Genomic DNA, 11,168 nt, shown 5'->3' on the forward strand with positions numbered 1-11,168 from the left:
TTCTTGGGGCAAATTTTCTTAAATAAGTGTAATGGCCCAGAAAGGTATATTGTCAGGCGTCTGGATATGTATTGTTGCTATTGGCAACCATAGACTGTCTGTATCGGGGCCTATGTATTTGTTGTTCTTTTCTAACTCTTATATTGATACTGTTTTCTGCTATATATTTATTTAATATGTTGCTATGTATTAATCTCAAATGACACAAATGTTGAGCTTGATCAGTGCTCCTCCCCTGCAACCTATCACTCTCTAGTGATTGGCCAGGGGAAAGCTAGCGCTGCCCACCTTTTACCAAGAGGTGCTGTGCGGTCTTGTCAGTTGACAGTTGGTAGTCTGGCATTGCCAGAGTCACATCTAACCTCCCTATGTCACCTCAATAATCCTGTCAGACTCCATCCTCAGCCCCCTAACCTGTTTCCAGTCAGCCATAAGGACTAATACGTGTCTTCAAAGTCTCAGCAGGACATCGTCTGTATTTATTCGTGCCTGCTGTCGGATTGGTGAAGTGATAGAGGGTCTCCCATTCAGCGTCCACATCTTCCTGGCTTCCATGTCAGTGTGTCCATGCGTCTTCCTCCTACATGATAGCGAGCGTTGACAGCGTCAAGTCTCTTCAGTAACGTCAAGTATCTACACACACGTATCCTATAAAGGCTGGAAAACTGCAAAGCCGCTGGAACAGGTCTGTCTATTTGAAATCCCATCTATCTGCCAAGTCTAAGCTGTAGTAACCAAGGTAACCCTCCCCCTGAAGCAAAGGACTCTGATCAAGCTAACAATTTGCCATCATTAGATGCCCCTGTACTGGATTGTATATAGTTTTCCCTTAAGTAAAATTCTAATATACTTTCACTGCTATTGTGTGAAGACTTTTATTAAAAAAATGATATGTCCTTGTGTATATGCTGAAGAAGACAAGGGCCCCGACACCCTCAGACCCCACCGTGACAGGAAGGTTCCAGAAGGTGAGTTCTAAGGTTGCACTACACCACCCAGCACCAGCAACACAACCCCTCAGCATAACACAGCACAACACCAAAACGCCATTATAATTTCTCTTGGCGTCACAACAGGGACACGATAATTTTTATTGGCGTCCTATGAACAGGATATTACCTCTGTGCCTATTCTGCAATGCTGCACTACAAGTCCCAAAAGTGCTGATTGATAACCCAAAGACTGCTTGTGAATTTTATGAGGAAAAAGTACTGTGTTGAAAGAGGGGGAGTTCTGTTTATTGATCTGTCACTGCCTGTGTTTTTACATTTTGGGCGCCATTTTCTCTGTGTTTCTGCTGCTGCAACAGCCAACAAGGAGTTAATTTAACTGTCAACTGTAGCTCTGCCTGTGCGCACCAGGAGCTCAAGCCCTCCCCACCTGCAGTGTCTTCTGTTTAGTAACTGCCTCACAGCCACTGGAACCTCCAGCATCACTGGATTTCTCTGCTGCACCCAACTACAGGAAGAAATAGCCGCCATACATTACTCCAGCCTGCACCTGCTGCCTGCAATCTATATCTCCAGTCTCATCAGCTTCCAGATAAGTGCCATTTGCATTTCTACTGTGTTATTCAAGATAAAGAGGGGGAGGATTTTCAAGAGACTATTCTGCATCATTTTTGAATTTCTTAAAGAGACAGGCACACAATTTTTTTTTTAAAGGGACAGTGTACCAATTGCTGCAAATATGTCTGATCCTCAAGTTATTGATTAAGCTGTCTCCAGCAGTCCTGCCTCATCATCTAACAGTGTTCCTGCATCCCAGGCTGCTGCCACCAATGTTGTTCCTGCTCCAGTTGCTGCTACTGTTCTACCATTCTTCATAGGAACCTCCAGTCTTCCCACCTATAGGGGAGAACCTCACACCTTTGCTAGCTTTAGGGAGAAAATACTTTGTACCCTTGAACTTGTCTCACTTTCTCCTACTCAGCAGGTACAATTGCTTCTAGGCCAGCTTGAAGGTCCAGCTGCTGAAGAAGTGTGTTCCTGGCCAGCCACTGAAATATCCAGTGTTCAGCAAATTCTCAACCGTCTACGTAAGGAGTTTGAGGTCCAATCACCTACAGAGGTACGGTTAAAATTTTATGACAGACGTCAGAAACCAGGTGAGACCCTCCGAGATTACGCACTTGCATTACAGTCTGCATACAGAGCACTAAGCCAAATTGACCACTTAGACCCCTCTAAATCTCTACTCCATTACTACCTTCTGTGCCACCAATGCAAGCCACCCAAGCTGCCCAAGCATCTACACAAGCATCCAGCACCACTGTTACCCAGGATACACTTGCACAAGTGGTGGATTCTTTATGCCAAGTTTTAAAACAGTTAAAGAGCCATTCCTCTTCATCATCCCATGAGTCTTCTCCTAGTAGGCCATTGTCTCCAGAGCCTCGCCCTAATCTTTCTAACACAGATAGGCCCCCACCGACAAGGTTTCAAGAACGTTACGTCCCTACTGTATTTATTGTCACCGGTATGGACACTTCAAGTCACAGTGTCATCAGTTAAACGGGATACCCCCGAGCTCAAGGGCCGGCCATTCGGGAGGTAATGCCAAAGGTCCAGAGGGACAATCACAGTGGATTTCGAGGTTTCTATCTAAATGTCCGCAAGTAACTGTATGGATTGATGGTTCCCAGGTCACCACCATTTCCAGACAGACTTTTGAGAAACATTGGGACACCCCGTGTATTGAGATCGGCTGACAAGGCTAAAGTTCAGTTAATTGCTAGTAATGGTCAGCCCATTCCTCAACTAGGCTACTGGGAGCCTACCCTGCAAATTGGTGATCGTAAACTGCCACGCCAAGGTGTTATAGTAACTGAATCTGAGGGAGTTAGTACAGCCATAGTGTTAGGCATGAACGTAATACGCCATGTGTTTTCTGAGTTATTGAATGCTTTGCATGCCTCTTTGCCGTCTATTTCTTCCCCTTACAGGAAAACAGTTCAAAAAAACCATTAGAGCGCTCACCGCCCAGCAGAAGTTCGCCAACCACAGAGGAGAGATTTGCTGAGTTCGCACTAAAGATATCCGTCCAATCATTCTGGCTGTCAACAGTGAGACTTTGGTCTGGTGCAGAGTTCGACCTGGAATTGACAATGCCGACTATGAAGCTCTGATTGACTCTGTCCAAGTAAATGGCCATCCCCTAGTAAAAGCTGCAAGAAGCATTGTAAAAGTCTCCAATGGACAAATTCCTGTATGGTTAGTTAATCTCAGCGAATCCACTGCTGAACTCCCAAAGTTCACCACAGTCGCTCAGTTATACCAGTTGGATCCTGAAGACATTCTGGACGAAGAAACCCTTGCCTACCAGAAATCGATCAAAGCTACCTCTAAAGGTCCTAACCAGTCTACTACCCTCTGATGGGATGAACTTAACATCGGAGACGCTAATACTCCCCTTGAGCATGACAACGGTGTCCGTAAACTTGCCTAACGTCATTCTCAGGCCTTCAGTAAACATTCCCTGGATTTCTGCGAGACCAGTTTAATCCAACACGGCATCAATACTGGTAACCCTCCTACCATCAAAGAAAAGCATCGGCCAATCCCTCCTGCCAACTACCAACAGGTGAAGAAGGTTATCCAGGAGATGAAAGACACCCGTGTAATTCAAGAGAGTCAGAGTCCTTGGGCCACACCTATCATTCTGGTAAAGAAGAAAGATGGCAATATTCGCTAATTAAATAACATCACCCATAAAGATGCGTATCCTCTCCCACGCATAGAGGAGTCCATTGCTGCACTTGGCTCTGCTGCCTATTTCTCTACGCTTGACCTCACTAGTGGTTATTGGCAAATCCCCATGGCTCCAGAGGATCAAGAAAAAAGAGAATTCACCACTCCCATGGGTTTATATGAGTTCACCAGCATGCCATTTGGATTATGCAACGCTCCTGCCACATTTCAACGGCTGATGGAGAGATGCTTGAGTCATGTGAACTTCCAAAGTGTTCTCTTATACTTAGATAATGTCATTGTGTACTCTCGTACTTATGAGGAACATCTCAGTCACTTGGCTGAAGTATTCCAAGTACTCATCGAGCATGGCTTGAAGATAAAACCCTCCAAATGCCATTTGCTTAAGCAACAGGTGAACTACCTAGGCCACATTGTTACTGCTGCTGGAATTCAGCCAGATCCAGAGAAAATCTCTGCAGTTAATTGGGAAACTCCCAGAACAGTGAAAGAGATCCGAAGCTTCCTGGGTTTTGCCGGCTATTTCCGCCGCTTTATCCCACATTTTGCACAAGAAGCAGAACCGCTTACAGAACTCTTGCGTGGTTGTCCAAAAGAGAGTTATAATAGAAAGCTGCCTATCAGATGGTCCGATCGACAAGAAGATGCCTTCCAAACTCTGAAGACCCTATCGACGTCACCTCCAATTCTTGCCTATCTGGATTACAATCATCCGTTCCGTCTGTATACAGACGTCAGTTTCCAAGGCCTAGGAGCTGTTCTGTCACAGGTACAAGATAACCGTGAACGGGTCATTGCATACGCTAGCCGAAGCTTGAGAGGAGCTGAAAAGAATGATACTAACTATAGTTCATTCAAGTTGGAGCTTTTGGCTTTAGTATGGGCTGTTATAGAGAAATTCAAGGACTATCTTGCAGCAACTCCCTTTACAGTGTAGACAGATAATAATCCACTAGCCCATCTCAATTCCGCACGGCTAGGTGTACTTGAGCAACGTTGGGCCTCACGATTAGCAAACATTAGAAGCATGAGAAGACCAACATTAATTTCTTATCCCGTCTGCCTACAGGTGAAGAACCTCCAGAAGAGAATGAATGGGAAGATGCCACCATTCTACCAGAGGTTCACCACGCAGTCCCTCAGATCCTCATACCCTGGATCCTGTCTCAGGGGAAAGACTCCATCAGATTTTAATCCCCAGGCGGGATGCCAAAATTGTCTTGGATGCCTATCAAGACCAGTCTGGCCATTTCGGGATCCACAAAACAGAGGCCACTATCAGACAGAGGTTTTACTGGATAGGAATGCGTTTGGATATAGAGAATTGGTGTGCTGAGTGTCCAGCATGTAATTTGTCTAAGGCCGGCAAGAAAGAAGCTCAAGCTGCTCTACATCCTATCACCTCTCATAGACCAAATGAGTTTGTTGCCCTTGACCATGTAACGTTGGCTCCTACCCGATCCGGGTACACCTATGCATTGACAATGGTGGATCATTATTCAAAATGGGTTGTTGTGATACCAGTGAAGGATTTAACAGCCAAAACTAACGCCATCACTTTCTACCGAAAATATGTCAAGCACTATGGTTGCCCAGAGGCAGTGTTGTCTGATCGAGGACCTGCTTTCGAGTCTCAGCTATTTCAAGAGCTTTGCAACTTTCATGAATGCAAGAAACTGCGTACGACTGCGTACCACCCACAAGGTAATGGCTTATGCGAGAAGATTAACCAAGTCTTCATAAACATGTTGCGTACTGCCTCAGTTTCCAAGAAAGCAGAGTGGCCACAACTCTTGGATGAATTGGTAGAGATTTATAATAATACTACGCACTGTTCTACGGGTTACTCACCTTATTATCTCATGTTTGGCCGACAAGGACAACTGCCCCAAGATAGAGCTCTTGGAATTCAAGTCCCTGACTCCATTAATCCATTGCCAAATGCTAACTGGGTAATTGAGCACCAAAGACGCATCCAAGAAGCAAGAGAAATTGTTGATCGTCGGATGGGTGAAGCACACCAGAGGCAAGAACTTCACTACAATCAACGTGCTAATGCCACACCACTAGAAGTCGGAACTAAAGTTTGGCTGAAAAAGCATAATCGTTCGGATAAACTTGACGTATTGTGGGAGCAAGAGCCATACACTATAAGGGTAGCTTCACACATACCGTATCGCTGCGTATTTAACGCTGCGTTTTTATCACTGCGTGTTTGGTGCGATTTTTACATGCGAGTTTTGATTTTCACATGAAAATCATGTGAAAATTCAAACTCGCATGTAAAAATCGCACCAAACACGCAGCGATAAAAACACAGAGTTAAATACGCAGCGTTAAATACGCAGCGATACGGTACGTGTGAAGGCACCCTAACTGCTGTTCCATATCCAGAATCAGATGTTTATGAGGTCCAGAAACCTGGAATGGCACCACAAACCGTCCACAGGAATTGGATGAAACCTTGTACTAAGGAGGATCTCCTAGTTCTAACCCTGTTTTGCTTAGAGCTTAGGTTCTTTGAATTACGTTATAGAACATGAAAAGAGAGTCAGACAAATCAGCAATAGTTAAATATAGTTTATTAAAAATATAATAAAGCACTTACCACACTGTTACACATCATTGATGAGGTTCCGAAAGGGGGATCATCAGGAATTCCACCATCAAGCCCGTAACAGGTCACATCAGACAGAAAGGCGTCCCTTATACTGCCGACTCAAAGGTTAACAAGGACTTGGTGGCGTTTACCCTCTTATATACCCCTTTTTGCGTCATTAAAAGTAGGCAGTTACAGATGTGTTCACACATCTGTAAGGCATTACTTAGATAACTCGAAATCAACCCAAACATTCTGGCCAGGAATGTCTGGGCAAATATCCAAGCTAGGTTTCTCATCCCAGAATATGTCAAATGTGACAAAAGTGCAGATATTACTGTATCCAAAATATTACACAATAAGTATGGGTGAAACAAAGGATATATGAGGTGAAGTGAACTGTCTTTAAGTATTCGCCATTTTTTACTGCGGCAGCCATGACACCTTGGTTTGATGCCATTTTATAGTGCGGCAGCCATCTTAGAGGATAGTCCGCCATCTTAGATGATGTGGCGGACATGTTGTGTGCTTCAGCCGCCATTTTAGGTGTTTCAACCGCCATTTTAGGTGTTTCAACCGCCATTTTATGTGCTAATGGCAGGGATTTTAGCTTTAGTATCACAAACCCCTCCTTCAACTCCATCTGCTCCAGTCTATACTCCTGTTCCTGTACCTACTACTCCAAGTCAACCTTCTATAGAAGTCATCAGGAACTCATCCTTCCTAATTCCTGGATGCTACCAGTGGGTACCTACAGTATGCCAGTATCATCCCCACTACATGTACCAGCACCAGTCTCAGTTCCTACTTCAACTCCTACTTCATCTCCTATGCCAGAGCCAGCGTCTCATCACCAAGCTCTAGAAGAAGAAGATTTCCAAGTGCTGAGGCGTTCTGAGCGTTCCAACAAAGGAACATTACCTGCCCGCTACTGGGATTAAAATGCTTATAGTAAATATTCTTTCTCATATATATATATATATATATATATATATATATATATATATATATACATATAAATATATATATATATATATATATATATGTATATATATATATATAGCTTAGCTAGTTAGTTAGTGTGGTGTGTTTTACAATGTTTGGACTCTATATTTCATATATGCCTTTGCCCTATACCAGAGCCTTACATAGACAATGGATATATTGCAGTACAGAGACTCTAACTTAGTGGCAATTTAACCGGTTCTATTTAAATGTTATTATTATTCCATTGTTTTGTCATATATGCATAAACATGTGGTTTATTATGCAAGTAACCCTCCGCCTGCCAAAGGTCGCCGAGGACGGCTCATTCTTAAAGGGGGAGCATGTAGTGGCCCAGAAAGGTATATTGTCAGGTGTCTGGATATGTATTGTTGCTATTAGCAACCATAGACTGTCTTTATCGGGTATCCGCTATTGTGTGAAGACTTTTATTAAAAAATGATATGTCCTTGTGTATATGCTGAAGAAGACAAGGGCCCCGACACCCTCTGACCCCACCGTGACAGGAAGGTTCCAGAAGGTGAGCCCTAAGGTTGCACTACACCACCCAGCAACACAAGCCCTCAGCATAACACAGCACAACACCAAAACGCCATTATAATTTTTCTTGGAGTCACAACAGGGACACAATATAAGCATTCCATATTCTGTAAATGTTTTTAACCTCTTAAGGACGCTCTGAACCGCCGCAGTCCCTGGTGCCGCTTGTAGCCGGGGACCACAAGTATTAGCGGGCATGGTCCGATCACCATGCCAGCTAATACAGTAATAAGAAGCAGCTGTCAAAGATGACAGCTGCATCCGATTACCGGACGCAGCACTTCCCTGGTGTCTAGTGGTGGCGATCTCCGTGACTGATGCCGGCCGGGGTCTCCGCCAAAATGGCGCTGATCCCGGCTCGGCACTCGGATGCTTTCGGCTGCAGCAGCCGAAAGCATCCGAGTGCCGATCTCATTGATCTTTGCTGTATAACTATACAGCAAAGCTCTCAATGAGAGATCAGTATACTTACACTAGAAGTCCCCCATGGGGGCTTCTAGTGTAAGTGTAAAAAAAAAAAAAAGGGTTATTATTAGTAAAAAGCCCCCTCGCCTAATAAAAGTCAGAATCACCCCCCTTTTCCCAGGTTTTTAATAAAAATAAATAAATAAACATGTTTGCTATCGCCGCGTGCGTAATCGCCCGAACTATTAATTAATCACATTCCTGATCTCGCACAGTAAACGGTGTAAGCGCAAAAAAATCCCAAAGTGCAAAATTGCGCATTTTTGGTCGCATCAAATCCAGAAAAATTGTAATAAAAAGCGATCAAGAAGTCATATATGCGCAATCAAGGTACCGATAGAAAGTAAGCATCATGGCGCAAAAACCTCACACAGGCCCATAGACCAAGGTATAAAAGCGCTATAAGCCTGGGAATGGAGCCATTTTAAGGAACATATATTTATTAACAATGGTTTGAATTTTTTACAGGCCATCAGATAAAAGAAAAGTTATACATGTTATATATCGTTTTAATCGTAACGACTTGAGGAACAAGTCAGTTTTACCCCATGGCGAGTGGCGTAAAAACTATAAAACCCTAAATTAAAAAAATGCGTTTTTTTGTTCAATTTCACCACACATTGAATTTTTTCCTGGTTTCGCAGTGTAATTTATGCGAAAATTCAGCGTGTCTTTGCAAAGTAAAATTAGTGACGCAAAAAATAAGGGCTCATGTGGGTCTCTTGGTGGAAAAATGCAAGTGCTATGGCCTTTTAAACACAAGGAGGAAAAAACAAACGTAAAAACGTAAAGTGGCTCCGTTCTTAAGGGGTTAAATCTAGCCTAGGGGGAACTTATCTTCCTCACTCTCCAGTCCTGCTACATGCAGCCTCTTGTGTGAAGCATTCTGCAACAAGATTATCTCCAGGAGAATGGTAGCAGTGGGGGTAGTGAAGGAGGTATTTTTTTAATACTTTTCCCTAGGCTCAGCAGATTTTTAAATAAGAAATTACAGCATAGGCTACCCCTTTATGCTTCAAATTTATTTAAATTTTATTTAAATTATTATTTTAAGGTTTTTATTCCAAAATAATATAATAGTATGTTTATTGTGTGTTGAAAGAACACACAAAACATAAGTGAAATGTTAATATTGGTTTGCATGGGAGCATGTCGCTGATGGTGCTTCTACTAAAGAGCCAAATTTCCACCCTTTTCAGTTCTAGTCTATACTGTACCACTGCTGTTGCGGCAGCTACTACTTTCCCTGGTGCCACTGCTACTTGACATACACAATTACAAAGCCCCAGCTTTGCCCATCATGTTTCATAATGTACTGCTACTGTAGTTATCATTCCAGCCAGGGGCGTAGATTTGTTAAGAGATCCAAATTTAGCAAATCTTGCCAACTTACATTTACAATTGTTAAAGTTAATATATTTATTGTTCTACTAAAATCCAAATAAATTGTCATTAGATTTTAAAAAACTAAATTTCACTTACTTTGGTTGATTGTCAGCTCAATTTAGGAAGATAGCAGGTTTATCACACCAAACTGTAATGCTTGTCAGAAGCCCCGTGCCTTGGGAGTCTAGAAACTTCACAGAAAAGTACAATGCTAATGTGTGTGCATCTAATCTGAGACTAGATTTAATGTTTCTCAATGTCCTACCCTTTAATGTGCAGTAGCAGATGTGTCTCAGATGAGAGAGCAGCGAAATGGGTAACGCCCAAATAAAACTTAACTCCTGTAGTTCCAAAAAATTCAGACTATTGTAATACTGTGTAATTACTATAGGATTCAGTTCAGCTTGCTTTTTTGATAACATACACTGTGCTGTTGATAACATAATATTCTGTGTAATATTTAAACAGTTATACATTAAAGCCTAAACTAAACTAAAAAAGAACATCAGTAGGTAGAACAAAAGCGCAGACATGTAGAATTAACAAAACAATATCATCACTTAAAAGGGGGGCGGGGGGGCTGCAGCGCTCCTCTGGCTTCTTCCTCTCCCTCTCTGCTTTGCGAGTGCATGATTGACGTCAATTGTATACTGCAGCGCTGGAGAGGAGAGAGCGCCTTCTTGTGGCCGGAGACGTAATGCTGCCTCCAGCCAGAAGAGTGATTTATAGGAGCCAGTGGCCTCTTGCCCTATCAAATACATTGCCACTTTTAACTATATGGCCCCCTTATCACAAACATGAGTATAGTCAAAGGTGACACCAGTGTACAAATGGTATAATAGTTGAAGCTCAAAGCACAGCCTCAACCTCCATGTAGAATGACTTTAACACTTCATATGTGCAGTTTTCTCAACTGTGTGTATGTAATGTATAGCCCCTTATTGACTGCCTATACCTGTTTTTATGGTGACTGGGCAGTCACTGCATATGTAGCAGATGTCTCCTTGTGTGGCATTGGTAAACTTTTTAACCCTATTAATCTCGCAATCAATACGGATTGCAGCATTTAAAGAGGAGGTCCCACAAAATTGAGGAAAGGCAGGCAGATGGATTCAAGAAAATTCTAAACCAGTATACTAACCCCTACTTATGCCTCTGTTGTGCCATTCTTGGTTGCTGGTTGTCATCGTCGGCTGGAATCAGGGTACATCATGTCCAGCTGCAATGTCACGGCACGGCTGAACGATTGTCCACTCAGACAGTCAGTGACAGAGATCACCCCAGTCACTGATTGGCTGAGCGGATATCCCTCAGCTGGGTACATGACGTTGCAGCTAGAAGAGCTGCAGGACACTGGCAGCTGTCAACAGGACCTGGGAGCGGTGCTACAGGGCATGGGAATAGGTACGTTTAATTTGTTTATTATTTTCCCACACACCCCTGCCTGTCTGCCTTTTTTTAAT

General features: G+C 43.1%; 1 protein-coding gene across 6 annotated transcripts in view; it reads right to left on the minus strand.

Annotated features, from left to right (window-relative positions):
- The window catches only part of LOC138785982 (phospholipid-transporting ATPase IK-like), a 344,961-nt gene extending 335,007 nt beyond the window's left edge, over positions 1-9,954 (minus strand). For all 6 annotated transcript variants that reach the window (XM_069962531.1, XM_069962533.1, XM_069962532.1 and 3 more), the window contains exon 1: positions 9,802-9,954. The gene's annotated coding sequence lies outside the window, so the exon portion shown is untranslated. The remainder of the gene's footprint in view (positions 1-9,801) is intronic.
- Between the last annotated feature and the right edge of the window lie 1,214 nt (positions 9,955-11,168).

This window comes from Dendropsophus ebraccatus, chromosome 3 (assembly GCF_027789765.1).
Source record: "Dendropsophus ebraccatus isolate aDenEbr1 chromosome 3, aDenEbr1.pat, whole genome shotgun sequence".
Lineage (NCBI taxonomy): Eukaryota > Metazoa > Chordata > Amphibia > Anura > Hylidae > Dendropsophus > Dendropsophus ebraccatus.